This window comes from Garra rufa, chromosome 2 (genome assembly GCF_049309525.1).
Source record: "Garra rufa chromosome 2, GarRuf1.0, whole genome shotgun sequence".
Taxonomy (NCBI): Eukaryota; Metazoa; Chordata; class Actinopteri; order Cypriniformes; family Cyprinidae; genus Garra; species Garra rufa.
The window spans coordinates 70,233,453-70,247,493 of record NC_133362.1 but is presented as its reverse complement, the minus strand read 5'-3'; the positions used below and the strand labels follow the sequence as shown (position 1 = coordinate 70,247,493).

Below are 14,041 nucleotides of genomic sequence, written 5' to 3'. Positions count from 1 at the left end.
CGTTTTCACATAAGCCCCAAAAGCCTTGATTAGCGGATTCAGGTGTGCTTGATCATAGATGGACCTCCACTCCACAGGAAGGGGGCCACCAGAAGTAGGACTGCATACCCTGTATTAAGGATGCCTTTACGGCGGCGAATTACAAGGCATCAGCTTGTGGCGAAGCGCAACCCAAATGCAGCGACGATGATCCCTACACCGCTGTTCTGCTCTCCAGAGCAAATACAGAGCAGTGACACTCTCGATAAATGAGCGATCAACAACAGACATCTTGTAAAAAGATGGCTACCAACGGGGTTTGAAACTTTTTGAAACTTTCGCCTCTGACGCACCTGACGTGCGTAAATTTCGCTTCAAACTTTTGTTTTTATGCGCGTCCATTTCGCTCTTGACGGGTGAATGAACACAAAGTGGTCACGCGTATAAATAGAAGTGGCAGGCGCGAATTTAGACGCGTATTCGCGTTTGGTGTGAACGTAGCATAAGGCGCTGGATTAAGGCTACAGTCTCTTCGGGGGTGTGGGTTTGAATCCCACTGCTGCCAAGACAGAGTTTTGGAAGGCTATTGTGCATACCCAAAAAAAAAAAAAAAGTTCTTTGCCCGCATTCCAGAGGCTTTGCAAAGAAGGTCCGGCGGCCGACGTTCTCTCTATCTTTGGGGTGGGGGAAGAGGGCAGAAAACGGCCCACAAAAGCGCAAATCCCAGGGTAGCGTTGCCGAGTGGTCTAAGGCGCTGGATTTAGGCTCCAGTCTCTTCGGGGGCGTGGGTTCGAATCCCATCGCTGCCAGCAGCCATTTTAACCAAGGCAGGGAGGTCCTCTAACCCGCTTGGCATCGGGATTATTTCACGCAAACAGGATTAGACTGCAGCAGTTCTGCAGAGTAAGTATTAGGGAGGCCGTTCCACCTGTGGAAGAGACCCTTGGAGCGCAACCCGACGAGGTAGCATGGCCGCGCGGTCTAATGCTACATTCACACCAAACGGGAATATGCGTCTGGTCCGAGTGATTTCAATGTTAAGTCAATGGTAAAACGCGTTAACACGCGCCTGGAGTTCTTGCGGCGCGAATGAGGCGCGGCGCGGTAGACGCGAATTCGCCTCATCCGCGCGTCTAGTTCGCGTTAGGTGCGTTAAGCGCGAATTGTGCTTTTTTGTGAATCACGCGTCTGACAAGAATTCACGTCTGCTACCCGAGGTGAAAAATCTGAACTTCTGTGTCAATTCACGCCGCGTTAACCAATCAGGAGCTGCTTGATGCTGACCTCCACTCTACAGGAAGGGGGCCACCAGGAGTAGGACTGCATACCCCTGTATAAAGGATGCCTTTACGGCGGCGAAATTACAAGGCATCAGCTTGCAGCGAAGCGAGACAAGAAAAAAAAGGGACCACGAGGGTGAATGTGCCAGGGTAGCGTGGCCGAGTGGTCTAAGGCTCTGGATTAAGGCTCCAGTATCTTCGGGGGTGTGAGTTTGAGTCCCACTACTGCCAAGACAGAGTTTTGGAAGGCTATTGTGCCTACACAAAAAAAAAAAAAAAACGTTTTTTGCCCGCACTCCAGAGGCTTTGCAAAGAAGGTCCGGCGGCCGACGTTTTCTCTGTCTTTGGGGTGGGGAAAAAAGGGCCCACGAAGGTGAACATTCCAGGGTAGCACATTCCAGGGTAGCGTGGCCGAGTGGTTTAAGGCGTTTGAGTTAGGCTCCAGACTCCTCGGGGGCGTTGGTTCAAATCCCATTGCTGCCAGCAGCCATTTTAACCAAGGCAGGGAGGCCCTCTAACCCGCTTGGGAGCGGGCTTGTTTTACGCAAACAGGAATAGACTGCAGCCGTTCCGCAGAGTCAGTATTAGGGAGGTCGTTTGACCTGTCGTAAAGACCCGTGGAACACACCATGACAAGGTAGCGTGGCCGAGCGGTCTAAGGCGCTGGATTAAGGCTCCAGTCTCTTCGGGGGCGTGGGTTCGAATCCCACCGCTGCCAGGGAAATCTTTTGGAAAGCTCCTGAGGCTGCGAAGCGACTGGAGAAGTGACGCTGCATGCTCATCCAAACTTAGCCGCTTTCGCATTCTTTGCCATTTAGCAAAGTCAGTGCTGGAAGCTTGTCCCAGCCTCTGCTCCATTCCAACAGAGGCACACCAATAATTTACAATCATAGGAGAGGTGCAATAAAAAACAAACAAACAATTCAACGAATTTGAAAATTATATTAATGAAAAACAATGAGTAGTCTACAAGAATGGAGACAGCCAATGTCACTCATGGAAAGTTTTGGGTGAAATAACAGCTGCCTGATCATTTTGATTTTAAATGCAACACAGCTGGCTATCGTTTTCACATAAGCCCCAAAAGCCTTGATTAGCGGATTCAGGTGTGCTTGATCATAGATGGACCTCCACTCCACAGGAAGGGGGCCACCAGAAGTAGGACTGCATACCCTGTATTAAGGATGCCTTTACGGCGGCGAATTACAAGGCATCAGCTTGTGGCGAAGCGCAACCCAAATACAGCGACGATGATCCCTACACCGCTGTTCTGCTCTCCAGAGCAAATACAGAGCAGTGACACTCTCGATAAATGAGCGATCAACAACAGACATCTTGTAAAAAGATGGCTACCAACGGGGTTTGAAACTTTTTGAAACTTTCGCCTCTGACGCACCTGACGTGCGTAAATTTCGCTTCAAACTTTTGTTTTTATGCGCGTCCATTTCGCTCTTGACGGGTGAATGAACACAAAGTGGTCACGCGTATAAATAGAAGCGGCAGGCGCGAATTTAGACGCGTATTCGCGTTTGGTGTGAACGTAGCATAAGGCGCTGGATTAAGGCTACAGTCTCTTCGGGGGTGTGGGTTTGAATCCCACTGCTGCCAAGACAGAGTTTTGGAAGGCTATTGTGCATACCCAAAAAAAAAAAAAAAGTTCTTTGCCCGCATTCCAGAGGCTTTGCAAAGAAGGTCCGGCGGCCGACGTTCTCTCTATCTTTGGGGTGGGGGAAGAGGGCAGAAAACGGCCCACAAAAGCGCAAATCCCAGGGTAGCGTTGCCGAGTGGTCTAAGGCGCTGGATTAAGGCTCCAGTCTCTTCGGGGGCGTGGGTTCGAATCCCATCGCTGCCAGCAGCCATTTTAACCAAGGCAGGGAGGTCCTCTAACCCGCTTGGCATCGGGATTATTTCACGCAAACAGGATTAGACTGCAGCAGTTCTGCAGAGTAAGTATTAGGGAGGCCGTTCCACCTGTGGAAGAGACCCTTGGAGCGCAACCCGACGAGGTAGCATGGCCGCGCGGTCTAATGCTACATTCACACCAAACGGGAATATGCGTCTGGTCCGAGTGATTTCAATGTTAAGTCAATGGTAAAACGCGTTAACACGCGCCTGGAGTTCTTGCGGCGCGAATGAGGCGCGGCGCGTTAGACGCGAATTCGCCTCATCCGCGCGTCTAGTTCGCGCGAATGGCGCGAATTGAGCGTCTGGCGCGTTAGGTGCGTTAAGCGCGAATTGTGCTTTTTTGTGAATCACGCGTCTGACAAAAATTCGCGTCTGCTACCCGAGGTGAAAAATCGGAACTTCTGTGTCAATTCACGCCGCGTTAACCAATCAGGAGCTGCTTGATGCTGACCTCCACTCTACAGGAAGGGGGCCACCAGGAGTAGGACTGCATACCCCTGTATAAAGGATGCCTTTACGGCGGCGAATTACAAGGCATCAGCTTGCAGCGAAGCGCGACAAGAAAAAAAAAGGGACCACGAGGGTGAATGTGCCAGGGTAGTGTGGCCGAGTGGTCTAAGGCTCTGGATTAAGGCTCCAGTATCTTCGGGGGTGTGAGTTTGAGTCCCACTACTGCCAAGACAGAGTTTCGGAAGGCTATTGTGCCTACACACAAAAAAAAAAAAAACGTTTTTTGCCCGCACTCCAGAGGCTTTGCAAAGAAGGTCCGGCGGCCGACGTTTTCTCTGTCTTTGGGGTGGGGAAAAAAGGGCCCACGAAGGTGAACATTCCAGGGTAGCACATTCCAGGGTAGCGTGGCCGAGTGGTTTAAGGCGTTTGAGTTAGGCTCCAGACTCCTCGGGGGCGTTGGTTCAAATCCCATTGCTGCCAGCAGCCATTTTAACCAAGGCAGGGAGGCCCTCTAACCCGCTTGGGAGCGGGCTTGTTTTACGCAAACAGGAATAGACTGCAGCCGTTCCGCAGAGTCAGTATTAGGGAGGTCGTTTGACCTGTCGTAAAGACCCGTGGAACACACCATGACAAGGTAGCGTGGCCGAGCGGTCTAAGGCGCTGGATTAAGGCTCCAGTCTCTTCGGGGGCGTGGGTTCGAATCCCACCGCTGCCAGGGAAATCTTTTGGAAAGCTCCTGAGGCTGCGAAGCGACTGGAGAAGTGACCCTGCATGCTCATCCAAACTTAGCCGCTTTCGCATTCTTTGCCATTTAGCAAAGTCAGTGCTGGAAACTTGTCCCAGCCTCTGCTCCATTCCAACAGAGGCACACCAATAATTTACAATCATAGGAGAGGTGCAATAAAAAACAAACAAACAATTCAACGAATTTGAAAATTATATTAATGAAAAACAATGAGTAGTCTACAAGAATGGAGACAGCCAATGTCACTCATGGAAAGTTTTGGGTGAAATAACAGCTGCCTGATCATTTTGATTTTAAATGCAACACAGCTGGCTATCGTTTTCACATAAGCCCCAAAAGCCTTGATTAGCGGATTCAGGTGTGCTTGATCATAGATGGACCTCCACTCCACAGGAAGGGGGCCACCAGAAGTAGGACTGCATACCCTGTATTAAGGATGCCTTTACGGCGGCGAATTACAAGGCATCAGCTTGTGGCGAAGCGCAACCCAAATACAGCGACGATGATCCCTACACCGCTGTTCTGCTCTCCAGAGCAAATACAGAGCAGTGACACTCTCGATAAATGAGCGATCAACAACAGACATCTTGTAAAAAGATGGCTACCAACGGGGTTTGAAACTTTTTGAAACTTTCGCCTCTGACGCACCTGACGTGCGTAAATTTCGCTTCAAACTTTTGTTTTTATGCACGTCCATTTCGCTCTTGACGGGTGAATGAACACAAAGTGGTCACGCGTATAAATAGAAGCGGCAGGCGCGAATTTAGACGCGTATTCGCGTTTGGTGTGAACGTAGCATAAGGCGCTGGATTAAGGCTACAGTCTCTTCGGGGGTGTGGGTTTGAATCCCACTGCTGCCAAGACAGAGTTTTGGAAGGCTATTGTGCATACCCAAAAAAAAAAAAAAAAGTTCTTTGCCCGCATTCCAGAGGCTTTGCAAAGAAGGTCCGGCGGCCGACGTTCTCTCTATCTTTGGGGTGGGGGAAGAGGGCAGAAAACGGCCCACAAAAGCGCAAATCCCAGGGTAGCGTTGCCGAGTGGTCTAAGGCGCTGGATTTAGGCTCCAGTCTCTTCGGGGGCGTGGGTTCGAATCCCATCGCTGCCAGCAGCCATTTTAACCAAGGCAGGGAGGTCCTCTAACCCGCTTGGCATCGGGATTATTTCACGCAAACAGGATTAGACTGCAGCAGTTCTGCAGAGTAAGTATTAGGGAGGCCGTTCCACCTGTGGAAGAGACCCTTGGAGCGCAACCCGACGAGGTAGCATGGCCGCGCGGTCTAATGCTACATTCACACCAAACGGGAATATGCGTCTGGTCCGAGTGATTTCAATGTTAAGTCAATGGTAAAACGCGTTAACACGCGCCTGGAGTTCTTGCGGCGCGAATGAGGCGCGGCGCGGTAGACGCGAATTCGCCTCATCCGCGCGTCTAGTTCGCGTTAGGTGCGTTAAGCGCGAATTGTGCTTTTTTGTGAATCACGCGTCTGACAAGAATTCACGTCTGCTACCCGAGGTGAAAAATCTGAACTTCTGTGTCAATTCACGCCGCGTTAACCAATCAGGAGCTGCTTGATGCTGACCTCCACTCTACAGGAAGGGGGCCACCAGGAGTAGGACTGCATACCCCTGTATAAAGGATGCCTTTACGGCGGCGAAATTACAAGGCATCAGCTTGCAGCGAAGCGAGACAAGAAAAAAAAGGGACCACGAGGGTGAATGTGCCAGGGTAGCGTGGCCGAGTGGTCTAAGGCTCTGGATTAAGGCTCCAGTATCTTCGGGGGTGTGAGTTTGAGTCCCACTACTGCCAAGACAGAGTTTCGGAAGGCTATTGTGCCTACACACAAAAAAAAAAAAAACGTTTTTTGCCCGCACTCCAGAGGCTTTGCAAAGAAGGTCCGGCGGCCGACGTTTTCTCTGTCTTTGGGGTGGGGAAAAAAGGGCCCACGAAGGTGAACATTCCAGGGTAGCACATTCCAGGGTAGCGTGGCCGAGTGGTTTAAGGCGTTTGAGTTAGGCTCCAGACTCCTCGGGGGCGTTGGTTCAAATCCCATTGCTGCCAGCAGCCATTTTAACCAAGGCAGGGAGGCCCTCTAACCCGCTTGGGAGCGGGCTTGTTTTACGCAAACAGGAATAGACTGCAGCCGTTCCGCAGAGTCAGTATTAGGGAGGTCGTTTGACCTGTCGTAAAGACCCGTGGAACACACCATGACAAGGTAGCGTGGCCGAGCGGTCTAAGGCGCTGGATTAAGGCTCCAGTCTCTTCGGGGGCGTGGGTTCGAATCCCACCGCTGCCAGGGAAATCTTTTGGAAAGCTCCTGAGGCTGCGAAGCGACTGGAGAAGTGACCCTGCATGCTCATCCAAACTTAGCCGCTTTCGCATTCTTTGCCATTTAGCAAAGTCAGTGCTGGAAACTTGTCCCAGCCTCTGCTCCATTCCAACAGAGGCACACCAATAATTTACAATCATAGGAGAGGTGCAATAAAAAACAAACAAACAATTCAACGAATTTGAAAATTATATTAATGAAAAACAATGAGTAGTCTACAAGAATGGAGACAGCCAATGTCACTCATGGAAAGTTTTGGGTGAAATAACAGCTGCCTGATCATTTTGATTTTAAATGCAACACAGCTGGCTATCGTTTTCACATAAGCCCCAAAAGCCTTGATTAGCGGATTCAGGTGTGCTTGATCATAGATGGACCTCCACTCCACAGGAAGGGGGCCACCAGAAGTAGGACTGCATACCCTGTATTAAGGATGCCTTTACGGCGGCGAATTACAAGGCATCAGCTTGTGGCGAAGCGCAACCCAAATACAGCGACGATGATCCCTACACCGCTGTTCTGCTCTCCAGAGCAAATACAGAGCAGTGACACTCTCGATAAATGAGCGATCAACAACAGACATCTTGTAAAAAGATGGCTACCAACGGGGTTTGAAACTTTTTGAAACTTTCGCCTCTGACGCACCTGACGTGCGTAAATTTCGCTTCAAACTTTTGTTTTTATGCACGTCCATTTCGCTCTTGACGGGTGAATGAACACAAAGTGGTCACGCGTATAAATAGAAGCGGCAGGCGCGAATTTAGACGCGTATTCGCGTTTGGTGTGAACGTAGCATAAGGCGCTGGATTAAGGCTACAGTCTCTTCGGGGGTGTGGGTTTGAATCCCACTGCTGCCAAGACAGAGTTTTGGAAGGCTATTGTGCATACCCAAAAAAAAAAAAAAAGTTCTTTGCCCGCATTCCAGAGGCTTTGCAAAGAAGGTCCGGCGGCCGACGTTCTCTCTATCTTTGGGGTGGGGGAAGAGGGCAGAAAACGGCCCACAAAAGCGCAAATCCCAGGGTAGCGTGGCCGAGTGGTCTAAGGCGCTGGATTTAGGCTCCAGTCTCTTCGGGGGCGTGGGTTCGAATCCCATCGCTGCCAGCAGCCATTTTAACCAAGGCAGGGAGGTCCTCTAACCCGCTTGGCATCGGGATTATTTCACGCAAACAGGATTAGACTGCAGCAGTTCTGCAGAGTAAGTTTTAGGGAGGCCGTTCCACCTGTGGAAGAGACCCTTGGAGCGCAACCCGACGAGGTAGCATGGCCGCGCGGTCTAATGCTACATTCACACCAAACGGGAATATGCGTCTGGTCCGAGTGATTTCAATGTTAAGTCAATGGTAAAACGCGTTAACACGCGCCTGGAGTTCTTGCGGCGCGAATGAGGCGCGGCGCGGTAGACGCGAATTCGCTTCATCCACGCGTCTAGTTCGCGTTAGGTGCGTTAAGCGCGAATTGTGCTTTTTTGTGAATCACGCGTCTGACAAGAATTCGCGTCTGCTACCCGAGGTGAAAAATCTGAACTTCTGTGTCAATTCACGCCGCGTTAACCAATCAGGAGCTGCTTGATGCTGACCTCCACTCCACAGGAAGGGGGCCACCAGGGGCCTCATTTATAAAGACTTGCGTAGAAACCATCCTTGATTTTATCTAAGAACTTTTCTGATTTGATCGTAAGAGCGATTCAGAGAAACGAACGTACACACGAAATCCATGCGTACGCCAAAATTCGGTTATAAATCACAAATGATCGTGGAATTGTGTGCAGCTGAATGTTCCGCCGTCGAAACGCCCCTGCTTAATTAATTAACATATAAAATGAGCTCATTCCTAAAGCAAAAACTCTGTGACAATGGCAAGTAAAAAGGAGCGCAAGAAATCAAATTATAGTGAGGCTGAACTATCTGCAATACCAGGCATTACCACAAGGAAACGGTCGTACGCCAAGCTGGAATCTGACGTGGAGATAAGTACTTTTCCACGTCAAAGACGGTTTTTATAAATCTGTACTTTGACGTGGATTTGATCGTACGAACACTCTAAGATCAAATCAGTGCGTAAGAAAGTTTTATAAATGAGGCCCCAGGAGTAGGACTGCATACCCCTGTATAAAAGATGCCTTTATGGCGGCAAATTACAAGGCATCAGCTTGCGGCGAAGCGCGACAAGAAAAAAAAAATGGGCCCACGAAGGTGAATGTCCCAGGGTAGCGTGGGTTTGAATCCCACTCCTGCCAAGACTATTGTGCCTACGCAAAAAAAAAAGTTCTTTGCCCGCACTCCAGAGGAGTGCAAAGAAGGTCCAGAGGTCGACGTTCTCTCTATCTTTTGGGTGGGGGAAAAGGGCTGAAACGGGCCTAGGAAGGTGCATGTTCCAGAGTTGCGTGGCTGAGTGGTCTAAGGCATTTGATTTAGTCTCTAGTCTCCTCGGGGGCGTGGGTTCAAATCCCATCGCTGCCAGCAGCCATTTTAACCAAGGCAGGGAGGCCCTCTAACCCGCTTGGGAGCGGGCTTGTTTTACACAAACAGCATTAGTCTGCAGCCGTTCCGCAGAGTCATTATTAGGGAGGCCGTTTGACCTGTCGTAAAGACCCGTGGAGCACAACATGACGAGATAGCGTGGCCGAGCAGTCTAAGGTGCTGGATTAAGGCTCCAGTCTCTTTGGGGGCTTGGGTTCGAATCCCACTGCTGCCAGGGAAGTCTTTTGGAAAGCTCCTCAGGCTGCAACTGGAGAAGTGATGCTGCGTGCTCATCCAAACTTAGCTGCTTTCTTCAGCTGGTTGTACAGACCCGTGGAACACAACATGACGAGGTAGCGTGGCCAAGCGGTCTAAGTCGCTGGATTAAGGCTCCAGTCACTTCGGGGGTTCGATTCCCACCGCTGCCAGGGAAGTCTTTTGGAAAGCTCCTCAGGCTGCAACTGGAGAAGTGACGCTGCATGCTCATCCAAATTTAGAGATGGACCTCCACTCTGCAGGACGGGGGCCACCAGGAGTAGAACAGGAGTTTTGGAATCAGAATCAGAAAGAGTTTTTTTGCGAAGTATGCTTGCGCATACAAGTAATTTGTTTCAGTGTTATTAGCTTCCAGTACTCAGAGACGCACAGACAATAAAAATTTTGAATAAGAAAAATACACATATGTAAGCATAAATAGACCAAAAATAAAAATAGTAAATAATAATAAGAATTCCACGCATAATCTCTTTGTACATCCGATTTAACGTGAAATTGAGCGCACATGCACGAGCGCAAAACCCATCCCTGCCTCCTCCCCGTATAAATATGATAATGACTCCACTTTGGCAAAACCAAATGAAAAAGCAAGCAAGAGAAACTTCACAGAATGTGAATTGAAGGTGCTCCTATCGGAGGTAGACCGGAGAAAAACTGTTATTTGCAAGTTTGTAAAAAAAAATAAAAAGGAAAAAATAGAGTGGGAGAGTTTAGCTGACGTGGTTAAGGCAGTGGGGTCTGATCATCGCACTGTGAAAGAATTAAAAAAGAAATGGTCCGATGTAAAGTTGCAGGTAAGAGGAGAACAGCGGCAACTTACGTTTCAGCACATCAGTCAGAGTCATAGAGCGGAAGCAGATGAACGTCTTCGTCTTTGTTTGAATAAGTGCAACGTTGTCTTAAAGTAGGCCTATGTCTATAAAGGTTCATATAATGCATCACCACACGGTGTGATGCTGACATAATGTGATTTAGTTTGACACAAAGCAACCGAGTGATCCTTTTCAGCTAAATATAATAAGGAATTTCTATTTTGATTTTATGGCTATCTGCTGAATTTGCTGATGCTTGTAAATTACATGATGTAATGATGCCGGATTCGGCCATTGACAATGTCCTCTAATAAGGCCAACTCTGCCATTGCAAGGGTTGTATTCATTTGCAAATGCTTTTATATATTCTAAATCACATAATTGGTAGAAAAATATTGTGTCAATTAACCCATTTTATCAATTAAAAATTACTAGCAATGTTTTTCCACATGTGTTGGTGCGATACGTTTTAGTGTGCAATTTAACATTATTGCCTCTAGGAGTCGCCAAGGGAAATAAAACAAACACGCACAAGAAATACACTTACGCCAGACATGAAGTTGGCGCAGATCAACGCACATTCTCACATTCATTTCATCATTAGTAAATCCAAACGTGAGCGTGAAATCTGGCGTACGCAAAGTTTTTGTGCGTACGCAGCGTTGATACATGGGGCCCCAGGTCTTTGCACAATTGAGGCACGGTTCAAAAACATAGAATGTTGTCAGGGTCTCCCATCCAACAGCGAGGCCAGAGACAGCCACCAGTGGAAAGGCACCGCTGGGATTCGAACCCAGGATCGCCTGTTTACAAGACAGGGGATTTGACCAGCTAAGCCACGGCACCTCCTTGATGGGTAAAGTTAGCCTGAATGCTACTCTTCAAAAGCAGGTGAGAGGGTTATGTTGCAGGAGAATCCGCCCGCTGTCCTCAAGCTCCTCTGTGTCCCCTTTCATCCGTCCGTTTTTTGGTAAAGCACGAGCTCTGCTGTATTGTGGCGTGCAACAAAAGGCATCACTGGGATTCAAACGCAGGATCTCCTGTTTACTAGACTAGCCTGGCCACACATTCGCCCGACTCAGACGATCCAGGCTCCCAGAGAAGAGGCAAGGGGTTGGCTGACCGGACGCTGGACAGCTTTAAGGCGTTTAACCACTCGCTGCCCCCGCTATCCCTGTTTGCAGGTCGCTTTTGGAAAAGCTCGCGCTTGCTGTACTGGAACGAAGCCCAAGGCACCGCTGGGATTTGAATCCAGGATCTTCTGTTTACGAGACAGGCGCTTTAACCAACTAAGCCACAGCGCCAAACCCCATGCAAGGCTGTCGGGAGGGTGACTCAGAGTGTCAAAACATCCAGAGGCGGGCCAGGTGCTGGTACGCTTAAAATAGAATGTCTACAAATTTCTACTGCCTGAGGGCAACACTGCACAGTGTGAGAGTTACCAGAAAGCCAAAAGCCACAACTCTGGTGGGACTCAAACCCACAACCTTGAATGGCCTCATCTGGCAGTCTAGAAGTCCAATGGGGTATCCATTTTTTTTTTTTTTTTAGAAATTTCAAACATTAAAATACAATAAGATTAAAAGTTTTCCATTAAACAAAACATTTTCATATCACATTCTCTATATATACATTCAGAAATCTCTTTCAAATTCTGGCAGTTTCCACATCAAATCTTTTAAGACAGAACAAACGTGTGGAGTAAAAACATGATAAAAAGCATCTAAATTATTTTCACAATTAAAATGCACATACAGTCTTCCCATGTACACTTCAGTTTTCCTTTTAAGGATGTTCCAAACATCCAACACAGTTTTTTCGTTTTTAGCCACAGTTCTTCTTTCCCATATTGCACTTTTCATCAACTTTACCCACAGATTTATAAACTTTTTGTTTTTACACTTCTTTTCCCACCCCAACATCACCACTCTGTTCCAGCCAATTACATTTTCATCCCACTCCACAGTCAAATCCCTAATTACACATTTACATTTGTTTAAAAAGGCCTCCAATTCTTTACAATATAAAAACATATGTAAAATCCCCTCCTCTTTCTCCTGGCACACTTTACACATTGCGTTTTGTTCCATCCCTATTTTCTTTAAAATAACCTCAGTAAAAAACACTTTATGTCTTATAAAATATTCCAAACATTCCAATTTTGTCTCCACACATCTTCCACTCATGTTTCTCCATATAAAATCTTCTTTTAAATCTTTGAATTTTTGCACCCAATACTTATTTACAATTGGTTCTTTAAAAACACTATCCCTAAAACCACAACACAACATTTTTACAGTACATTCTTTAAAATCAAACATTTTCTCCCCCAATTTTACATAGATGTTCTCTGTTTGCACTTCTTCCATACTCTCAATCCTTTTAATCCACTCTTTTGGTATTGCATTTTTTATGGTTTCATAATTGTTTGTAATTTCTTTTTTACTATATTCTTCTTTTGCTCAATGTATTGTGTTGGTAAAAAACCCTCTTTTAACTCATATAAAATATCTCTCAACCTGGTTATCCCCACTCCCATCCATTTCTTAAAAAATATTTCTTTCTCTTGTTTTAAAATGTTGTTATTTAAGAACAGAGGTTGATTTAAAATGTTTTCTCTCCCGTGTGGATTGTACACAATGTTTGCTAAAAACTTCCCCCAGGCACTAAAAATTTCTCTGTAAAACTCTGGTAAACCTTCTGTCATCCAAATTTTTGTTTTCATCCATAAAATTCCATCCCCCATGTTAAAATCACCACATTTGTTTAAAAAGTATTTCATTGTTTTCTTCCACTCACTTTTGTTCTCCTCTTGCAGGTATTTTTCCACTATTGTCACCCTTAAAGCATTTTTTCTCTGTTCTACATCCATCAGTCCTTAGCCACCCCTCTCTACCATCCCTAATATTGTATTATATGCAATTCTTGCTGGCTTTCCCTCCCATAAAAAGTCAAGAAAACATTTCTTCAACCTCTGTTCCGTCCATAAAGGTATTTCAGATACATATAAAACATACCAGAGTTTAGAAACCATTAAAACCTTCAATATTAAAACCTTCCCCTTCAAATTTAGTGTTCTCAATCTCCCAAAATTTTACCTCCTCTCTATATCTGTTACAAGCTGCTCCCACATTTCATCTCTTACTTTCCTTTCATTCTTTCCCATTAAAATTCCTAAAATCCTCATTTCCTCAACTTCCTTGAAATTAAATCAATCCGTTAAAACCGTTGCTTTACCAAATCTCATATACACAGTTTTGTCCTCATTTACTTTGCTTCCCGACCCTCTACAATACTCTTTTACCACATTCATTACTTCTTTAACACTCTCTTTTCCCTTTACAATTATTGTCGTATCATCAGCATATTGAAATACTTTTCCCTCAGCCTTACTTCTTTCAATTTCTAATCCTTCAATTCCTTTTTGTTTTATAGCCAGTCCTAAAGGTTCAGATACTAAGGAATATAAAAGCGCTGAAAGCGGACAACCCTGCCTAATTGATCTTGTGATTTTAAAACATTCTGTTAAAAAAACATTACATTTTATTTTTGTTAGTGCACCTTTATATAAAATTCCAATCCATTTAAAAAAATTCTCCCCAAAACCAAAAGTCTTGAAAATGTCAAATAAATACCTGTGCTCGACCCTATCAAAAGCTTTCTCAAAATCTAAACTGATTACATATCCTTCTTCTTTTTTTTCTTTCATATACCATATTTTATCTCGTATACTCATTGTAATATCCGCAATATCCCTGCCTTTAACCCCATATGCTTGATTTGTATTAATTATACTTGCCATTACTTC

General features: G+C 46.5%; 9 non-coding genes across 9 annotated transcripts; 7 read left to right on the top strand and 2 right to left on the bottom strand.

The window, feature by feature from the left end:
- Positions 1-706: 706 nt before the first annotated feature.
- trnal-uag (transfer RNA leucine (anticodon UAG)) lies at positions 707-788 on the top strand. Its single transcript has one exon. It is a non-coding gene; the product is annotated as a tRNA-Leu (tRNA).
- A 1,107-nt stretch (positions 789-1,895) lies between these two features.
- trnal-aag (transfer RNA leucine (anticodon AAG)) lies at positions 1,896-1,977 on the top strand. Its single transcript has one exon. It is a non-coding gene; the product is annotated as a tRNA-Leu (tRNA).
- Positions 1,978-3,029: 1,052 nt separating this feature from the next.
- On the top strand, positions 3,030-3,111 carry trnal-aag (transfer RNA leucine (anticodon AAG)). Its single transcript has one exon. It is a non-coding gene; the product is annotated as a tRNA-Leu (tRNA).
- Positions 3,112-4,247: 1,136 nt separating this feature from the next.
- trnal-aag (transfer RNA leucine (anticodon AAG)) lies at positions 4,248-4,329 on the top strand. The gene has a single exon. It is a non-coding gene; the product is annotated as a tRNA-Leu (tRNA).
- A 1,053-nt stretch (positions 4,330-5,382) lies between these two features.
- Positions 5,383-5,464, top strand: trnal-uag (transfer RNA leucine (anticodon UAG)). The gene has a single exon. It is a non-coding gene; the product is annotated as a tRNA-Leu (tRNA).
- A 1,107-nt stretch (positions 5,465-6,571) lies between these two features.
- On the top strand, positions 6,572-6,653 carry trnal-aag (transfer RNA leucine (anticodon AAG)). The gene has a single exon. It is a non-coding gene; the product is annotated as a tRNA-Leu (tRNA).
- A 1,052-nt stretch (positions 6,654-7,705) lies between these two features.
- trnal-uag (transfer RNA leucine (anticodon UAG)) lies at positions 7,706-7,787 on the top strand. The gene has a single exon. It is a non-coding gene; the product is annotated as a tRNA-Leu (tRNA).
- A 3,218-nt stretch (positions 7,788-11,005) lies between these two features.
- Positions 11,006-11,079, bottom strand: trnat-ugu (transfer RNA threonine (anticodon UGU)). Its single transcript has one exon. It is a non-coding gene; the product is annotated as a tRNA-Thr (tRNA).
- Positions 11,080-11,463: 384 nt separating this feature from the next.
- On the bottom strand, positions 11,464-11,537 carry trnat-cgu (transfer RNA threonine (anticodon CGU)). The gene has a single exon. It is a non-coding gene; the product is annotated as a tRNA-Thr (tRNA).
- Between the last annotated feature and the right edge of the window lie 2,504 nt (positions 11,538-14,041).